Genomic DNA, 19754 nt, shown 5'->3' on the forward strand with positions numbered 1-19754 from the left:
ATCTCAAGGGACTGCGGTGAGTGGGGGTAGCCTTGTATTCACACTTTCCTCAAAGGTCCTTACCCTCCGTCACACCTTATTGGTTCCCGCCTCTCCTGGCATTTGCAAATGTGTGACGGAGGGACAGGACCTTTGAGGAAACTATGACTACAAGGCTACTCACACTAACCGCAATCCCTTGCGACACATTGAATCCTCACAAATTGGTAGGTATATGCATACAGAACATGTAGTGAGATTGTGATGTGCACTGTTGGCATGCTCTTTCTTGCATGCTCCATTCTACAATTACACAGAGTGATGTTTCGTATACTTCAGAGAATATTTGTGTGCAGTTGGTGCTCCCCTCATGCAGCACTACTTGCAATCCCATGATGCAGGAACACATGATGCATGGTGCATGGCTGACTATGTTTTTGCATGTCAGCTAGTTGTGCACCATCACATGTGAGTGCAGGGGATCTGTCATCTTCTTGTACATATGGCACATGTTTATTTCAACTTGTATGTAGCACAGCAGGAGCACATGTTCTGTGTCATGTGATGCATATGTGTTTTAAAGAAAATAAAATGTATCAGGTGAGTTCTGCAAAATCTATATTCCATGTGTGCCATACTGGTTTGTGTAGGATTTTGTAGGCTACTCCCTTGATGAGCTGTCTGACTTATGTCTTGATCATTTGGCATTGTGTGCTTGTGTATAGTAGGTGGACCTGTTACAGGGCATGTTGTATTACATTTGCTACATGTGCTTTATCACATCTTTGAGCTACATGATTGGAGACTTGAGGAGTGCGGTGTGTTCAGTTAGTAGTTAAAAACAAGCAGTCCCTTTCCATATGTGCCATTCTCAAACTGCTGATTGAGGATGCATTGTCGAAAGATGTAAGAGTCATGGACACTCCCTGGAAACTTTGCAACAACATTGAAGAACAAGCCCAGTGATCCACGATTGCCTGCCCGTTCATTGATTGTGTGTGCTTCCTGTTCCTGCAAATATGTGCAGTGTCCGCAGAAGGCACAAGTAGAACATGGTTGCAGTAAATTGCCCCCAACACGTGCAGAAATCCAGCAATGTCATTGAATCCTTGTTTGTTCACAAGTTGTTCCTGTGCTGTGTTGGGGAAGCGTAGGTGCTGTGGCGTCATGCTGATAATGGCATCCAAGACAGTTGGTAGGAACCTTGAGAAGGATGACTGGGAGGCTCCACTAAGTCTGGCAGTGGTTGGTTGGAAGGTACAAGAGGCCAACATGTGCAGACCTGCTAGTAGCTTTGTCTGCGGAGGGATGTTGGTGCTACACTGTGGTGGTGCCTGCAGCCTGGGGGCTATCTGAGTCAGTATCTGTATGATGGAGGTCCTTTACAGCCTCTAGTGGGCTATCACATCCTCTGGCGTGAGGCCTATCAGGGTGATGCATTAGCGGTAGACCCACTCTCTTCTTTGCCGATGCCTCTGTGGTGGTCCAGGTGGCGGTGGTGTTTGTCGTCTTCTTGGGGCTCTAAGCTGCAGGAGTAGTACCTCCATGGCATCAGTAAATGAGCAAATGAGGGTCTGGGATAGTCTACCTTATGTAGTGCTCTTTTTATCACAATTTTTAGATCAGCTATTTTCTGGTCTTAGCAGCTATTTTTGGAAGGTATTTCCAGAACGGGAAATCATTGTAAATATCGCGAAATGGGGGTAGCGGCCGTTTTTGCATGGGAATGCCTACTTTGCATCTCATGTTCATTAGCTATCGCTGACAGAAGTGTCGATCGTGTAAATTAACGTTTTCACCAGGAAACGGTCGCTAACTGTGGTTAGCGGCAAATTGTACATATGGCAATTAAAAAAAAGCTGCCGTTACATCAAAAAAATTGACGCTACGGCAGAGTTAAGTCCTTGTACATATGCCTCTGTGTTTTCTTACATGGGTTTGCCACTACAGATAAAGGCTGTCATTCGCAGGTCAGCTAAATACATAGATCTGCACTTCTGTTGTTATAATGTGACGCGCTGATTTACCACCAAATATAATATAAAAAATATCAGTTGACACAAATTTCATGTCAAAAATATTTTAATGTCCAAAATATTGTGATGTCAAAAATATTGTGGGGTATGGGTGTGTTAAGAAGATGGAAAAGATATTGACACCCTGGGAAAAAGTACAGAGAAATGAGCTTTGGGGATTGAACGGCATTGTCCGAAAACATCCTGTAAACACGCTACTGGTGGAGTACTATGCCTGCCTTCCTGTGCTCTGATGGAAATGCTAATTGTAATGTATGGTCTATTGAGCTATGTTAATAACAAGAATGTACAAATAAATACAAATATTGTGGGGCAGAATTTTGAAGTTAAGAATATTATTTTTTTAAAATCTTTTATATTGGTTTTTAAAATATAGTTATACTTCATTGCTTCATTCAGTTTTAGAAGTTTTTTGTTCTAAATTGGTAATATTTAAGAAAGTTTAGTTAATTTTGTGTGCAGTTTTTTAAAATTATTTTCTTATATATTTAACATTCCTTTATTTTATTTCAATGTGTTTTGGTGTGTTGTTGGGTTTGGAGGAGGGGAAATGGGAGAGAAGTTTTTAACATATTTGCTGTTTAGTTGATTATATTTAAAAAAACATTTTAATTTGTTAATTTGATTATTAATGATGTACACTTCGAAATTACATAATAGATCATTCTAAAAAATATAGTATTTATTTTTTGTAATTGTTGATTGGGTAATTAGATAATTGAGTTTCTTAATTATTTATTTATGTTTAATACATTGGGTATTCGTTAATTATATCACATTTCAGTTGTTTTAATAATAATCAATTTTATAGTAGTATGTTTTTTAAAACAATGTTTAGTGTTCTGTTTTCTACAAATAATTTAATTCGTTTTAATGGTTGTTGAAATTTCAGGGCAATAGGGTGGGAAATTATATAATGTTACAAATACTATTTTTTATATATATGTGAAAATATATTGTATGTTTCTTTATTTTACATAGTTAAATATTTTATTTATGATCACTTTAGGACTTGGAAAAGTTAATCAGAATTTTCTTAAGTTCAAAATTTTCCCTGTTGTCGCTTAAGCTGTAATATGACTGGTACTTCCGACTCCACAAAGTCCAATACTTTCACTACTGTTGCTTATGATGGGATGGGTATAGTAATTCTGACCCCTCCAAAGTTCAACACCTTCCATACTGTTCCCTATGTTGGTGTGGGAATAGTAAATCATACCCCTTGTAAGTCCAACACTTTCCTACTGTTAGTCGGGTTGTACTTGGACTAGTAAATGTCACCCCTCCAACCCAAATTTTTGTATCTGAATTTTTTTAATGGTTTTAATATTTATTTATTTAATTTTGAAAGATAGTTTAATGTAAATCACTTTTATTACATAGTTTTGTAGTAATAAAATGTTATTATTTTCTGTTTTAAAATTGTTATTTTATAAGTCTTGTATTAGCTAGTGTTTGTAATTATAATTACTAACTAGTATTTTGTCTAATTTTGTATGTTAATATATAATTGTATTTTTGATTTTTTTGGTGGTTATTTTAAATTATATATTTTCATTTTGTTTTTGAGTTATACTTTTTGTATATATTTTTGATAGTATAATGCAATATTCTTTTTAAACTTAATATATATATAATTATTTAATATCTTTTTATTATTTCAGGAAAAAAGGAAATAACAGAACCAAACAGTTCGACCGGCTTGACAAATGATTGACAGATAGGACAAAACAAATGCAATAATCACAGTGGCGACAAACATTAAAATAATACACATTACATATTTAATGACAGTGTAACCCTTGAGCTGGGTCATGGGGACAACAACTCTACCTCAGGGGTGTGTACAGGTGCCACACAGATAAAGTCCACATTTGTAAAGCGCACAATCACCCGTAAGGGTCTCTAGGCGCTGGGGGCCGTCGGGAAGATTAAGCGAGCTATTGCCCAGAGTCACATGGTGCTGGGCTAACCTGCCGCCGGAGCCGGGGATCGAACCGTGGTCCCCAGATTCCAGCGTCAGTCGCCCTGGCCGCGGCGCCACACCTCTCCCACAAATCCCTCCTCAATAAGCATTGCACCCAGACCATACCACTGACCACTTTTTGGGGCATCCTCGTGCTGTGTATACAGTCTGCTCCCCATAGGCATGCTATCTCCCGCTTGGCCACCATGGTCCCCCGTGTAGCCCATGTCCTTTCCATGCTTGTTAGATCAGTGGGACCCCACATGTTCAAGAGGCATTGCTTTGCCTCTGTACGAATGTCCTTGTGCAACACTTCCTGCATTACGTCATGTGTCTCTCGCCAATACTGTTGTACCTGGTCACATTCCCAAACGATGTGAATGAAGGAAGGTGTCTGTGTGCCCACAACGTCGCCTGCAATCGCCCCCTCCCCCTTCCCATATGGACTAGTTGTGGTCCAGTGATGTATGTACGATGAAGAAATTTGATTTAGATCAGTCGCAAGCGTGCCGGGATGGCAACCTCTCCCAGCACTCCCGCAGACGCCCCAGTGGATCTGGAGTGTTGTTAGTTAATTTCTTACAGGTTAGGGAGATTGCTTTTTGGGGAAGGTATCCGTCGAACAGATGGTCCTCTAGTGGAGAAGACTCTGGGGGGTTCGTGCCCGTCTGCAAGGTGTCCATCATGGCGTGCCGAATCTGTGTGTAACAGAACTGTTCTGTGGTGGAGAGTTCATATTGCTGCTGGAGCATGGCAAAGGGGACCACAGCGCCCTTGACCCAAAGGTCGCCCAGCCGAGATATGCCAATCAAGTCCCACTCATCAAATCCCTTGGTTGACCAGAGGCTCCCCAACAGTTCTGAGTCCCACAGAGGTGTGGCCAGGGTGAGACTACGGTCCCAACCGAGACTCTTATTCACGGAATGCCAAACGGTAACAGAATGTTTGGTGGGGCCCGTAAGGGGCAGTTTCCGGGTGCTGGAACTTAATATATTTTTTAAAGTTAATATAATGTATACTGGTTAAAATGTGATATACTTAACTATTTTATGACGAGGGACCTCTGTATTAGATAGTCAGTTTTCTTGAATTTACATATAAAGTACGCAAAGTCAATGGTTGTGTCCTCTACATGTTTTTGGGGATATTTGTTCAACAATATTTTTGTTATTGATATTTCGTCATACAACCTTTGATGTGCCCTGAATTAATTAGTGCATAGACAAAAGGAAGGAACTCCAAAGAGTTAAAAAAAGGAGATATTATCACATGGAATGGAAGCCTTGGTCTTGGTTTTAGCAAATCTCAAAGCAATGAGCTGTGACCAAGTCCACATATTGACCAGTCCTCAGTCAGCAGAGAGTTGTTTGGAAAGCCAGAGGGCGGAGAAGCAAAATAATGGGACAGATGATGACTATGAGAAATAATTGGTGAATGTGACTTCTGATAGTGCAATTTCCTGATCAGTTTCCACTGAGGACTGAATAATGAAGATAGGGCATTCCTAATGTTTTGATTAATTATAGCTCATCTCTTTATGCCTACCCTTACACTTTTCCTTTCCACACAGTTTCATGCCTCTCGTTCTGTAGGGAGATGTGATTTACACCTTTTAATAATCAAGACTTTATCACTGAAATGGGTAAACACCTGGTTTATTGAATTGCTTTAGTTCATTTATAGTGCTTTATAAACTTAATTGAAACAATAAATAGATTGTGTAATTCATACCCAGCAAAAAACAAGCGTTCAGGTGTATACCTTATGCATTTAAAGGAATGCCTCTTGTATTCAGTGCATACCAGTTTTGTTTTAGAATTGGCTGACAAGATTCCTTTGATTGTCCACACGATGGATTGTAGAAGAACATCTTTCCATTAAGAAATAGCCTTTGGGAACAATAGTTTGCATAACAGTCATAATATAAGGGTTTCGCTAAGGAGCCCAATAAGTGCCTGATTATGAGCCTGGCGGACCCAGACTCACGGCAGCCCCGGTGCTGGTAGTCAAGCCACCGCCGTACCTGCAGTCCACCCGCCCCATTATAAGTTGGGTGGCTGGACCGCCATTGCAATGCCGCCACTAGGGAACTGCCGTTCTCTGGTGGTGGTGTGGCGGTCAGGGCCTGAGCAATATGCTGGTGGTGCTGCTGCAGCACTGCCAAGCGTACTACATGTTTCTGGACTGCCAGTGGCGTCATGGAGGTCTTCCCTCCAGGAAAAGGCTGGCTGTCCCTTGCAGCTCATTTGCATTGGAATGCATGCATTGGAGCATAACATGTGCCCCCCTATGGACATGCACCCCAGTCCCTGAACGGCATGGACTTGACAGTTCATGCCGCACAGTAACTGTTTTTGGCATTCCCATTTGGGAGCCCATTTTCGAAGGCACCATTGTGGGAACACCAAAAACAGCCTGCCAGACATGAGGAAAATCTTAATCTGGAAGGAGGCCCGACCACAGTTTTGGTGATGCGGGGGATCAGCGCCTGCGCCACCCAACTCATAATCAGGCCTTAAAAGGTAAGAAAAGGTATATAAAATGCTTAGGACTTTTCTGTTCCCCAGGTAAAACATGAACCTATCAGAACAGTGAAGAAAAACGTATTCATGACAAAAAAGGAATCATTATTACGACACAGCCCAAATAATATTTAAATATATCAATAACTGTTTTCATGCTGCAGACAAAAATCTCTCCTGGAAAAGAATGATAATTAATACTGGCTTAGCAAATGTTTCAATTCATAAGTACTAGTTTATCACCTGATTGCCGCAATGGACAACTGAAAGCTGAACAATTGATCCATGCAATGTGTCTACCACAAGTGCCTGGCACATTTTCTTGTTTACCTTTTATCTGTTTGAGCTAGAAACACGTTTTGTTATGATCTGCAAACTATTTGACATCTGGGCGAATAAGTTACAAGTGTACTAAATGCATGCCATGGTCATAAAAATACATATTTAGACTGTCACTTTCCTACCACCAGTTCTTGCAAATGCACCAATATTTGACTTGCAAGTCCCAAAGCCATCTTAGGGCGGTTTGCATTGCTTTAGAAAAGTCCCATATGAAAACAAAAATTACTTTGGAGGAAGTTACGTATTTGTTGGAATCTAATCATTATCCCTAACTTTATAAAGGCATCATATTATAGCTCTTCAAATATATTTCTAGCTACAAGAGAGACGAGTGAGCTGCCCACGCCGTATTCAATTAGAAACAATACAACGGATTTACATTGTCAATTGAATATAAAGAAACGATTTCCCCGCATAATACCGATAAGTAACATGTGTGATCATTATACTGTCATCTACAACTGTATTCTAGTCGTTTCGAAGCATTTGTTTGTTAGATGGTTTGATGCGATCTGTGAGTGCAAATAGTACAAAAACAAAATAACGTGAATTTTGGGGAAAGGATGTTTGATTTCAAATGGTTTTTGACCACCCAAAAATTGCAAAAGCTGAAGCTTACTCCTCTATGGTGATGACAGGTAGAAATAAAAAAAGTGTATGAATTCAGCTCATTTCACAATTACGAGTATTTCAGCGCCTGGAAATTTCGGGGGAGATTTACCACAATTTTATGCTGTTTCTGTGTCACAAAAGTGAAGGAAAATGTCACAAAATCTACACAGTGCTGCTTTGCATTACTTAGCGCCAAGGGGGCGTACCATAGGTGGAGAATGGGCGTTCCTTGCAACCACCCAAGGTTTCTCATGCTAAACCCAATTTACTAAACAAAGTACACAGAATTTAGCATGAGAAAACTGCGCCCTTTCAAAGTAGGCGCAAGTAAGGAGAAATGTTTTAATTTCTCTTTCCTTTTTTGACTTTGCGTGTGTGCTGCACTGTACAGCACACATATAAAGTGGGAAAAGGCTTCAAGTTAGTCTAAGCATAGTATTTTGTACCGGAAGGGTTCCCTTACAGTACAAAACCTATGCTAGGCTCATGGAGACACCCTTGCACTCTGGCGCAAAGGTGTCTCTGAGGTGTACAGCTGCTGATTTCAGTGCTAGCGCATGGGAAAGGGGAGGGGAGGAGGGTGCCTTATTATAGTAAATTGGACGCGTTCCTCCTCATGCAGCGCTGCATTTGCGATTGCCATGGTGCGCTATGTGAAAAAATAATAAATTATGGGGTCGGAGACACCAGGCCGCTGACAGAGGATGCAGGGGCTGTGGCTGCAGCAGGCAGATTTACACAGCCCCACCGACTGCATGCTGCAATCCGGGGGAGCAGTTAATGGTCCAGTTAAACAGATACAAGTGTACCCATCACATCTGCCACCCCATTCAACATCCGCACCAGCAGTCCTGAAGACATTTTCTGCCTGCTTAAAGCTAAATTATGCATAATTGTGAGAGGAGTAATCTAGCACTTAGCGCTATTTTCTTAGAGAACAAGCATTTGCAATGCAATAGGTCTCGCATTTACACGAGTTTGAGCTATTGGCATTGTAAATGACAATGCCTTTTTATTTGTTTTTATTTTTAAAACATAAATAAAAGGCATTGTTATTTGCAATGCAAATAGCTGAAACTCTCACAAAAAGCGACACCTATAGCATTGCAAATGCTTGTTCTTATTTCCCTTCAGTTTTTTTTTTTTTTTATCATGTGATTATGAAATAGTTTTTTTGAAACCTCATTGTAATAATTATATTTTTAGGCAAGGGCTACTGTGGCGAAATGTCAAATGAAAACGGCGATTAGTTCTTGAACGTCCCGGATTTAATTTGCAAGAAAGTCAATAGTTAAGTAAGGATGCTTTTGCACCAAAAAGGGAACTTGGCAATACTACTCCATGCAAACTACTCTGTTTTAAACCAAGGAACACCCAGTTGCCCGTAGCCAGCGCTCGACCAGACGTCTTTTTAATGCCAAGAGAATCCGATCTTCATGTGAATCCCCGCCGGGCCGCCGCGCTGCCTGCGACGACCCGGAAGCGGTTGGGAAGCCGGCCAATCACAGCGCGGCCCCAACCGGAAGTCCCGCCCCATCGCGGCGAGAGGGAGAGAGAGCTGCCCGAGGAGCCACGAAGGCTCCGCATTGAGTCCCGGTCCCGAGATGGGGGACCGGGTGAAGAGCGGGCGGGCGCATGGGGAAGGCGGGGCTCTCATGTGGTGAGAGAGCCCCGCAAAGCGCTACCGCCGCCCGAGATGCAGATCCGCCGCCGAGCACCGCCAGAACAGGTGAGTGTGTTGAGTGAGAGGAGGGGTGAGTGGGGGTGGGGTGTACGCGTGTGTGTGTGTCTGTTTGAGTGTGTTTGTGCGTGCGTCTGTCTGTCTGTGTGCGCGTGTGTCTGTTTAAGGGGGGTGCGTGTGTGTATATGCAGTGTGTGTATGGCTTTCTTTGTGCGCATGCGTGAGTGACGACGTGCGCGCTCACGAGGTACAATCTCGAAGAAAATGCGCGTGGAAGATTGCTGTCCTCATTCCCCCAGAAGTAACAACATAAGTCGTCTCGCCCTAGACAGCAAAGCTTCGCTTTGCTTTCGTCTAGGCGAGACCTAAAAATTAATATTGCATCCAAAATGGACATGAGGATGCATTTTGTGCTAACAATAGCACTAAATGCAACAGAACATAAATAGGAGAAGCCAGCAGTCACTCGCTCTTTTAGATCGTAGTTCCTCTGCTTCTGCAGGTGGTATCTTTGCCCCAAATTACTCTTAATTACTCAGGCTGGCGTAATCGCGTAATTTTGGTAATTTCACCCAGGTCTAAAAAAACATGTTCTGGCAGGATATTTACGCTAAACTTAATTCCAGCCTTTCAATATCTCCACTGCAAGCTATCGCTCACTTGTAATGCTGCTGTTAGAAGTAACTTTATTTTCTAACTTTATTCCCTGCTTGCTATATGCCATCGTCAAAAGGGAGGCACCATTGCTCCATTATTGATAACACTGACTGGATAACACGGACTGTAAATTACTTTGTTCAATGATATGACTGTGCAACTTAATACCACACACAATGGTTAGAAATTTCGCTGCTTGTTTCAGCTTGGTGCTGGAAAACATCGGCTTTAGTTTTCTCAACAAAAATAGGCTAAAACATGCTGCAAATATTCCATAAGTTCCAACTTAAGGGCAATAAGGTCTAACAGAAAACATTCCAATATACATTACTCACTCTTTTTGATTACTAAATACAACATTAGAAATATCTGCGTTGGTCCTAAGTGGAATAGAAAACATTTAAAAAAAACTTTGTACACCAATGAAAGACTTGAATGGAAATTGTAAATGACCTACTTGAGCACATTTTAAAACAAGGCTGGCTTTGTACAAACAAATATTTAGATCCCAGATGGCATCACGTAAGTCAACGACATAATGCAAAGATTAGACATCTATTTAAGAAACTTATGTTAGACAATAGACTCTGCGGGAGACTGTAGATGCATGAAAATGGCCTGCAAGCAAAAAAAATGAAAATGCAGATAGATTAGGTGCATTTTATTTCCATTATACCCATTCTCTACATCTGGATTTAGGAGTAAGGCTTTAAATCTTTCTCTGTAAATGACAAAAGACAGTACAATTTTGTGGGGATCTAAGGGGTATATTCACAAGAACGTGTGATAACTATCGCAAGAGTAGCGTAACACAACTTTCAACATCATAGCCTATCGTGGGAAAATAACCCTGTGTCAACGTGGAATTCACAATGTACATATTAAAATCAATGCCATGCCACAAAAAAGCGATACGCGAACGCAAAAAAAGATGCGATGAGGCCAACCGCGGTACAAAAAGTAGCGAAAACCACCCACAGACCTGAAAATCCGACGTGCCTGGCCGGACAATGCACCATAAAAACCACAGAAAAAACACACCAGAAACAAGCCAAAGCACGTAGCAACATGAATGCACCCTGACCCAGCGCAGAGGCCAACTCGAACCCCAAAACCCCCACAGACTACAAGCAAGGAACAACAGCTTCGAGGAAGGCCAAGGAGAAGAGGGCGAGGAAGACGGGGTACAGACTGCAGGAAAACAAGACCAGCGTCACGAAGGTGACAGAACACTACCAGCAACTGACCCACTAGCAGACCACCTGGATCGCAGTCGGAGTGCGTAGGAGGCCAATCGAGGAGGCCAATAGGGGCTGGCATGACGTGACAACCTAAACCAGACACAAACCCGCTGCCAACAGGAAGGCAGCAACGGCGACATGAGGTGGCAGTTCAGTGCCACCGGAGGAGCTGGAGGAAACCCAGGCCACATTTATCATTGTGGGGATGGTGCAAGGAGTAGGGAGTCCGGACACAGCTCAAGAGGACCTGACACAACATCAACAGGGAGTGCAATGAACAGGGAATGAGGTGCCAAGGTGATGGTGATGTCCAGGACAGGTGTGGGGGACTTGGATGGGGCTGGCTGTGAGACTCCGCCAACTCTGGCGGTTGTTGGTTGTGGTGTGCCAGGGGCCAACAGGTGCAGCACAGCCAGCAGATTGGTGTGGGGTGGGATGTTGGTTGTCCGCTGTGTTGGTGCTGTTGGCCTGTTAGGTGATGATGGTCAGAATGCGTAGAATGGTTGTCCCTTTCAGCCTGTAGTGGACAGTGACATTGTCAGATGTTGGGCCTGTGTGCCAGGGGCATTTCTCGGTGGGGGGGGGAGCTGTCTTTGTCTGAGCTGCTTCTGGGGTGGTCCTGGGGGGGAGGAGTGCCGGGTGGGTGTTTTGGCCATCTAGGATGTCCGGGCTGCATGATGAGTGGCTCCATGGCATCTGCTGCCCTTCTGATGACGCCCTGGGCTGGGCTCCCTTTTGTGGTGCAGGCTGCCATCCGACTTTATACCAAGTCAGAGCAGGTGTTAATTTCCTGCTGCTAACGCGCCCTATCGCGTGTTTTGTGTTCTTATCGCAGATCTGGCTGGTCGTGGTGAATGCTGAGGTGTCGTGTTTTTGTGGCTTTTTGCATGGGAATGCCTACTCTGCATCTTATTAGCGATAGTTGCGGAGGTCATCTGTGGCGATGTTTTGTGCGGCTGCTATCGCGGGTTAACTGGTGCTGTGAGCTGTTAACACCAGCTTGTGAATGGGGAGGTAAATGTATCACAACTTTGGCTGCGATAAAGTGCCATTAATTTGGCGATAGCTCCTTGTGAATATGCCCCTTAGTGTCTGCAGGCAGTAGCCAACGAGGGCTCCACAAGGCCTAATACCCTTCTGCGAGGAGCCGCAGAACAGAACTTGCTGCTGTTGAGAATACACATAGCAGGAACTACAGCAAACTCATGCTGACTGTCAAAGCACCTTGAGCAGTGAGCAGGTAGGTCCAGGTCTCCTACAGTTCTAATTGTACTTTTTAGCTGAAGATTCTCGAAATTCAATGTTTTTGATTTGGGGTATCTGGGCAGCCTTATCACTTACAATGTCCAGGGCGGGGGAGACACCACTTTGAGGGTCTAAACTTACTCAGGCTGTGTCCAGGTGTGGGATTAAGATGGTTGTCCTTCTTTGTCTTTGATGAGGAGTCCAGCCAACTAACATGCTGGAAGTCTTGGGTTCAAACCGAAAAGCAGTTCTCAATCAGCAGGGCAGCTCTCTGAGGGTACAAGGCAGGCTTCAGACAGCAGGGCAGCCCTCTTGGTGCAGCATGCCAAAAGCAGCAGGGCCGTCCACTGAGAATCCTGTGCAGCTCCAGAAGGGAACTGAAGAGTGGGTCTAAGGGCCTTAAATTTATACCTGGTGTCAGCCTTAAAGTGTAAGAAACGTCTGGAGCGTTCCCACCACAGAAGTGTCTGAAATTTCCTACCTCACTACTATAGTACCAGTTTGTTCAGAGTCTCAAATGACTAGTGTGAAGTTCTTTGTGTGTTTGTTCCGGCAAGGTTGTTGAAGTGTGAATGGGTCTATTCACTGCTCCACCCTCACCATCCTTCCAGGATGACCCATCCTGTCAACACCCTGTCCAGCAGGTTAATGATTTTCCATACTAACATACACCTTTTAGGTACATTAGGGTGCTTTCACAATTTTTTCTCTGACACAAACATGACATGGATTCTGTCTTTTTTTTAATCCGATTGACCACCTCTAAGATCCTCTCTTATTGTACTGTGTTTTCCTCATTTGGTTTCAGTAGTATTTGCTATAAACAATATGTGAATGTACAAAACCTTTACTCCCCTAAGTATACGAGGCAAAGGCAAATTTTGTAAATATTAATCATTGATGTATGTTATGTTAGTTAAAGATTTTCCCCTGAAGAAGGGTGTGCATCAACACCCGAAATGCATTGGGAAATATTGGAACTACACACTATGAAACTTATGGCTTGTTTCGCATTGCATCTTTGAATAAAAAGAAGCATTAAGCAACATTGGATAACTGAGAAATTTACTTCAGTGTTCACTTTATTGTTATACATTTTTTACTCACTGTTGAGTACTTGCGATTAAGTGTTGCACACTCTTTCAACATTGTATTTATCAGTATACTAGCTTACCCGTCGCACGTTGCTGCGATCTCCGAAGAAAGGAAATTCAAGGAAACTCGTTATGATAACATTCAATTTACATTGTCATTTTTATTGCAACTTATTCATTTTAATATGGAAAACATTTCAAAATGTCATTTTAATTCTATTTATTTATTCGAGTGCTTGTGGATACACGATTTTTTGTTTTTCCGTCTGGTGCATACATCAGTATTCGAAAGCTTATGAGGGCCCGGGGGGCCGATATTTAAAAAAATGTATGCCAGAAACCTTCGCGGGAGTGTACTCAACAACTTCGGATGATCGGATGAATGGTGTAGTAATGCATAAAAGACAAACAGACAGACAGACAGACATACATTCCTTTTTATATATATAGATAGTAGGGTGCACTCCGGGTGGAGTGCAACAAGGTAGTGCAGACCTTGTCCGAGACAGCTGTCTTAGTCAATAATTTCTTTCAGAACCGGTGGCGAGGTAGCACCACCTCAAGGTCAGCACACCAAGTTGGTTTAATTTGAGTAATTTTGTTTCACAAGAGCAAAGAGTATTAACAGAGTGCACTAAAGCTGCTTTCTTACTATAACTTTCTAAAAGTGGCATTATCAGAATCAACTTAAAATGTAAGAATTTCATTAAAGAGGATTTTGAATTACAATTCCTCAGACACAAACATGAAATTTACCTGCTCCCAAACAAAAGTTATCACTTAATAAAGTAAGTATGTGACCCAGTGTTATCCTATGGGAGAGGTAGAGGCCTTACAGTAGTGAAAAAAAGATTTTTCGGAGTTTTTCACCACCATGACATGGAGAACTTAAAAGTAAAAACCAAATACACTGCATCCTGCTCTATGTCTTGTTTATGGTCTACGCTAGGGGTGACATATATAATAACCTTATAGCTGCTGCTGAGGGCTATACTGGTTGTTAAAGGCCCTGAACCCTAGGTATGGGCCCGAGCCGCAGACAAGGGCCTATAAAGAGGAGAGGGCCCTTAACAAATGATATAGCCCAAGGCTGAAGGACTATAATGCTATTAGAGCATTCCAATCACTAACGGTAGAATTTTCTCAATTGAAAAGGGAGAAACATGAAGATAAACATTGGAATGTTGGCACTCCGGGCTTATATCAGCCATTGTAAGCTCCAAGCTAATCGATTGTCTTCAATGTATTGAACAGTCTAATGATCTAGTATGTTTTTAAAAGGAGGCATTGGCAGACCTGAGGCATGTTTTAAGGGGCTACTTAAGTAGGTGGCCCATTAGTAACATTTAATTTATCGGCCCTGGGTATATGGTATACCATTTTAAGAGGAGATTATAAGTAAATGAAATATGCCAATCAGTTGTAAGCCAAATCACAGGATCACAGCTATCGAGTCAGCAGCTCTGGCTGCTGTGCCACATCCTCTCCACTCCAGTGTTAGCTGTCAGGGAGCTCTATCCTTTGTCCTAGACGATGATTAATAACAACAGCTTTTTATTCATTGCATAGGCACAACTGATGCATCACCAGTGCTTATATTGCATATCCGGGCTCGGGACGAAGCACGCATTACCTAGTGCCCCTAGGGCACAACATAGATTTTTTCAGACACATATATTCTGAAGACCAACATCGCCGGAAAAAAAAAGCTGTTAGGGTGCTAATGTTCTGAGATGGCTGCTAATCTACACAGGCATTCAAGGCTGTCCTGTCGTTGATAATGTATGTATATGTACATGTGTGGTACCTTGAAGTGGTCAGCATGCGGTCAGGAATGTCCCACTCTCACTTCAACATCCTGCCAAGCACTCTTGGAACGCATGACGTACAAGCCTGACTCTAACATGGAGGTCTGTCAGCACTGCGGGGTACTTTTATAGTCCTATTTCTATGTCAGTGACAGAAACTCCACTTGTGCCTTGAAAATCCTCGTAAACAGGAACCTTTGTAGCACTTCCAGAAACATTCCACTTCATGGCTTCCGTCTCTTATGCTGCTACCAGTGACCGGGACACAGCTGCAAGGGATGAGGCATTGCCGATATACTACCATATCTTACCGCATGAACCTGCCCCCACCACTTTAGTTATGCCCGCTTCAAATACCAAATCATGCGTCCCTACTTTCAGTCATCCTCCTGTCTATTCTGCTCTTGATCTTGTCACTTCTCCTACCTTAAAAGAGCAGCATCAACCTCACCCACCTCGCTATACACTCCCAATTTTTCTTAATTGATACATTTATTGGGTGGGCTGCCTTGCCTTTGTGTCTCAGTTCTGCATGTCTGTGTCTTATCCTTATTGTAATAATCTCTGGTTGCCTATTGTACTAGTGTTTGAATGCAACAGCAATGTCTCCTTCTGCCTGGGTTCAACTCACCCTTCCTGCTCTCAGGTGCTTTTACCTCTCCTCACCCCCACCTCCTCCAGCCTTTTTCACGCTTTCTTAAATTTATACTGCTCAACTGCTAACCAAGCGAAAACTTTAAAAAAAATATTAATACATAGGTGAAACCTAATGCATTTACCAATGCTTGTTATTATTCATTCTTGGGATCTTAACTGACATTTAGATTGTATAATAGTTTGCTGTAATCAACTCAATCAATCAAAAGGAGAAGACCTTTAACTTGGGTGTCCACTGATGGCTAAAGAGAACGACAACGCCACCAGGTTTTCAGGATGTGTGCATGAGATACATTTACATCCAATAAATCTAAATGGAAATCCTTTAGACCAATAATGGCTATCTTGAAAATCTATATCTTCAGTCACTTTTGATGAGGTGTGGTGCAGCGGCCAGGGTGGCTGACTCCGGAACACAGGGGCTCACGGTTCGATCCCAGCGCTGGTGGCAGGTTAGCCCAGCACCTTGTGACACTTGGTAATAGCTCGTTTAATCTTCCCGACGGCCCCCAGCGCTGGGACACCTCTCCGGAGGTAGTTGTGCGCTTTACAAATGCTGGTATTTCATTTGATTTCATCTACTTATACAGACTCATGTAGCCCCAGAGTTGAAGAACACTTCAAGAACATTTCTAAAATTTGGCCTCAGTCACTTGGTTTAAATACTATAAGTGCTAGTGTGCTATGTTGTGTTTTTGTCTTTGGAATGTTGTTGTGGAATCCAGTATGAGCGATATCATCTAGAATGTGTGAGGAGACGGTTAAGAGATCCGTGGAAGGGAGCTGATCTGAGGGCATCTCCTGGTTACTCTAGTGTTCATTTTGTATTCTTTTTTTACTACAAATAAAGTCTATTAAAACATTTAAATGTTGGGAGCTCTATTGAAGACAATGTAGCAGCAGCAGTCTACATAAACTGTTGTAGGCCAGCTGCTCTCAACATTACAATTTGCTAATACACAGCCTCTGCCTCTCTTGTTCCCCTGCCTCTCCAAAATGTATGGGTAGGGCAGAGGGAAGTGAAAGTAGAGCCTGTGCAGCAGGACACACATGGGCACCGCCCCCACCTCCTCCCACAGCTCTCAGTGTCACTGGGGCCTAGGAAGTATGGAGGGGAGAATTCCTCTCAGCTGCTGGGTCTCCCTGGCTTCGCCGAACAAGGATAAACGGTTTAGCAGAGTCCAAGAAGAACCACTGGCTGACTTCTGCCTCCTTTCACTGCTATTGTTGTGAATGTACAACAGCTAACAGCCATGGCTCTGCATGCTGCTGTTATCTGTTGTACATTCACAGGATCATTTGTGAAACAAAGGCTTAGAGCAGGGGTGGGAGTGGGATCAACCCACCTGGGATCAGGGATCAGAAAGATCTTTTTGTTTTTAAGTAGGTCAATCTGCTCTCATGGGGCAGAATATTCAAATAACCTTATAGCCCACCGTAGCCGGCTATACCGACCACAAGGTCCACTCCTTTTTTAATAATAGAACAGGCCTTTAATAGACAGCATAGCCAACTATGATTGGTTATAACGTTAAATTAATCTCACACCAACACTGGTTATGAGCAGGAGAAAGCAACCAGGAACTCACAATAGTAATTTTGTCAATTTGCACTAATAATTATGGCTGGGGGACTGTTTCATCGTAGAAAGGTGGGGAAAGTGAATAGACCTTTGCTTTCAGAACTTTGACAACATGTAAAAGGAACGTGATTGGAAAAGAACTTGTTGCTCAGGTTTGAATTCCTTAATAAAAACAGAAGACAAGAGGCAATTGCCAAACCAGGAACAGGTTGTTTAATTAAAGAGTTTGGCCAAGAGATCAGTTATAGGCACAAGGTCTGAGGACTGTCCCAATTTACATTGGGTTTGCATACAGCTAACATGCAAACACATACAACAAGCAAAAAAAGTTTCTGGCATCTTTTGTCCTGTTTCCCCTGTCTTTTTGCTTTCTGACCTGCCGGTTTTGACTCTGTTTCTGCTGGTTTAGTGGTTAAAGCTGGTTTAGTGTCTCTGTGCACTTTCACACAGCTGTTCAGTGTTAAAGTGCAACTGCTCCTGTTGTAAAGTGTTATTATGGATTGGTGTTTCCATGATTGTCATATTGGATTTATTGGTAAGTCCCTAGTAAACTGCACTGAGAGTGCCAGGGCCTGCACTTCAAATGCTACTAGTGGGCCCGCAGCACTGATTGTGCCACCCACATGAGTAGCCCTGAAAATATAGCTCAGGCCTGCCATTGCAGAGCCTGTGTGCAGTCTGGTACTACCATGTCGACTTGGGAAGTGCACTCAATTGCTAGGCCCTAAACCTTCCCTTTTCTTACATGTTAGTCACCCATAAGCTAGGCCCAATGTACCCCTGTAGGCAGAGTGCAGTGTATGTGAAAGGTAGGGCATTTCCTTGTGTGTGTGTGGCATATCCTGATAGCAAAATACTTCCAATTTCGTTTTTCAATATTGCAATGCTACCTGTTCTGAGTTTGCTTATAACATCTTATAAACATAAAAACTCCTGGGAACAAGGTAGGAAAATAAAGTTTAGTGTGCCCTTAACTCAGAATGTTAAAAGGCATCTTTTAGAGAAGGTGATTTTTACATTCTGTGTTTGAAAATACCACTTTTAGAAAGTAGGTATTTTCTTGCTTAGTCCTCCAGTGTGCCTCTGCAAGGATGTGTATTGACTGTCTGGCTTTGGAGTGACGGGGGCTGGGGATGTGCAGTGGCTCCTGAGAGTCTGGATGAGTCAGGGCTGGGCTGAATAGACCTGGGCTGCATTTAGGGTAGTGGGGGGTGAGATTTACTTTCACCTGAATGGGCCTGGTCTGCCTTCCACAGTGCTGTCTCCACCTCTTGACAGGAAGCTGGGCCAGAGAGGACAGAACTGGTTTGGACTAAGCACAGACACTTTCTGCCTGAGAGAGCAAAGGGATTTTGAACTTTGGAACTCGCTGGAATCAATGAACCTGCCGAGAAGAAGAGCTAGAAGAGCTGCCAGGAGGAGCACAGCCCCTTTGCTGTGTTGTTGCTTTGTTGAGTTGGCCTGCAGTTGCTGCTTCTGCCTTGGGCAGTCAAAGGACTGGACTGAACTTTCTTTCTAAGGGCTTGAAATAGAGCTTGCCTTGTGTTCTGAAGTATCAGGGACTGCACCTCTGTTTTCCACTTCTGAATCGCTGCTTCAGTTGTCACAGAGAAGGGAAACGCAACTGACTCCATCACCGACTCCGTCGCTGGCTCTGTGTCCTGATGGCACCACAGAAAACGCCGTCCGTATCTTGCACCACAACCCTGGTCTCACCGGCGACAACGACCCATGATGACGACTGATGCCACCGCCACTGAACTGCTGCTTGCACCGTGAACTGTGGGCACCACTCTCTGCATCGCCCCCCCCTTCAGTTCGCCATTATGTCCCCCAGAACCTCAGCCGGTTCTGGGGGACATTCTGATTACCCTGTTCTTGGTGCTGAGGAGGGACATTCGTGGGGTTTTGTGGTAGTTGGCCCTGGCTCATTGCCCTCTGCTGCTTTTGCTGCTCATGGTATGCCTTTAACTGACATCTCTCTGCCAGGTGACCCTGCCTAAGGCAATAGAAGCACTTCCTAGGGTCTGGTTGCTGCCAACCTTCCTGGCCTCTATGACCATAGCCTGTTTGGAACCCTCTGGAGCTTTGCGGTGGAGCCACCATTGTGACTGGTGCCATCTGCACGGTTGCGGCCATTGCTGCCCTCTCCAGAGCAGTCTTTTTCAACTAGTTTTGAAATGTCTCTCGGCCTGCTCCTGATTCTCTCTATCTTTTTCATGCTTATTCTTGTGGAAGTGGAGTATATGAGCTTTTATCTCCTTCCAGGGTTTTGTATCTAAACCACTGCACTGTCCAGCCCACTCTCTAGCTTGGTGGGTAACCCCTTTTT

General features: G+C 43.3%; 1 protein-coding gene across 4 annotated transcripts in view; it reads left to right on the top strand.

The window, feature by feature from the left end:
* The window catches only part of CDHR5 (cadherin related family member 5), a 392579-nt gene that overhangs the window by 42777 nt on the left and 330048 nt on the right, over positions 1 to 19754 (top strand). The window lies entirely within an intron of this gene.

The sequence above is a fragment of the Lissotriton helveticus genome, chromosome 3_1 (genome assembly GCF_964261635.1).
Source record: "Lissotriton helveticus chromosome 3_1, aLisHel1.1, whole genome shotgun sequence".
Taxonomy (NCBI): Eukaryota; Metazoa; Chordata; class Amphibia; order Caudata; family Salamandridae; genus Lissotriton; species Lissotriton helveticus.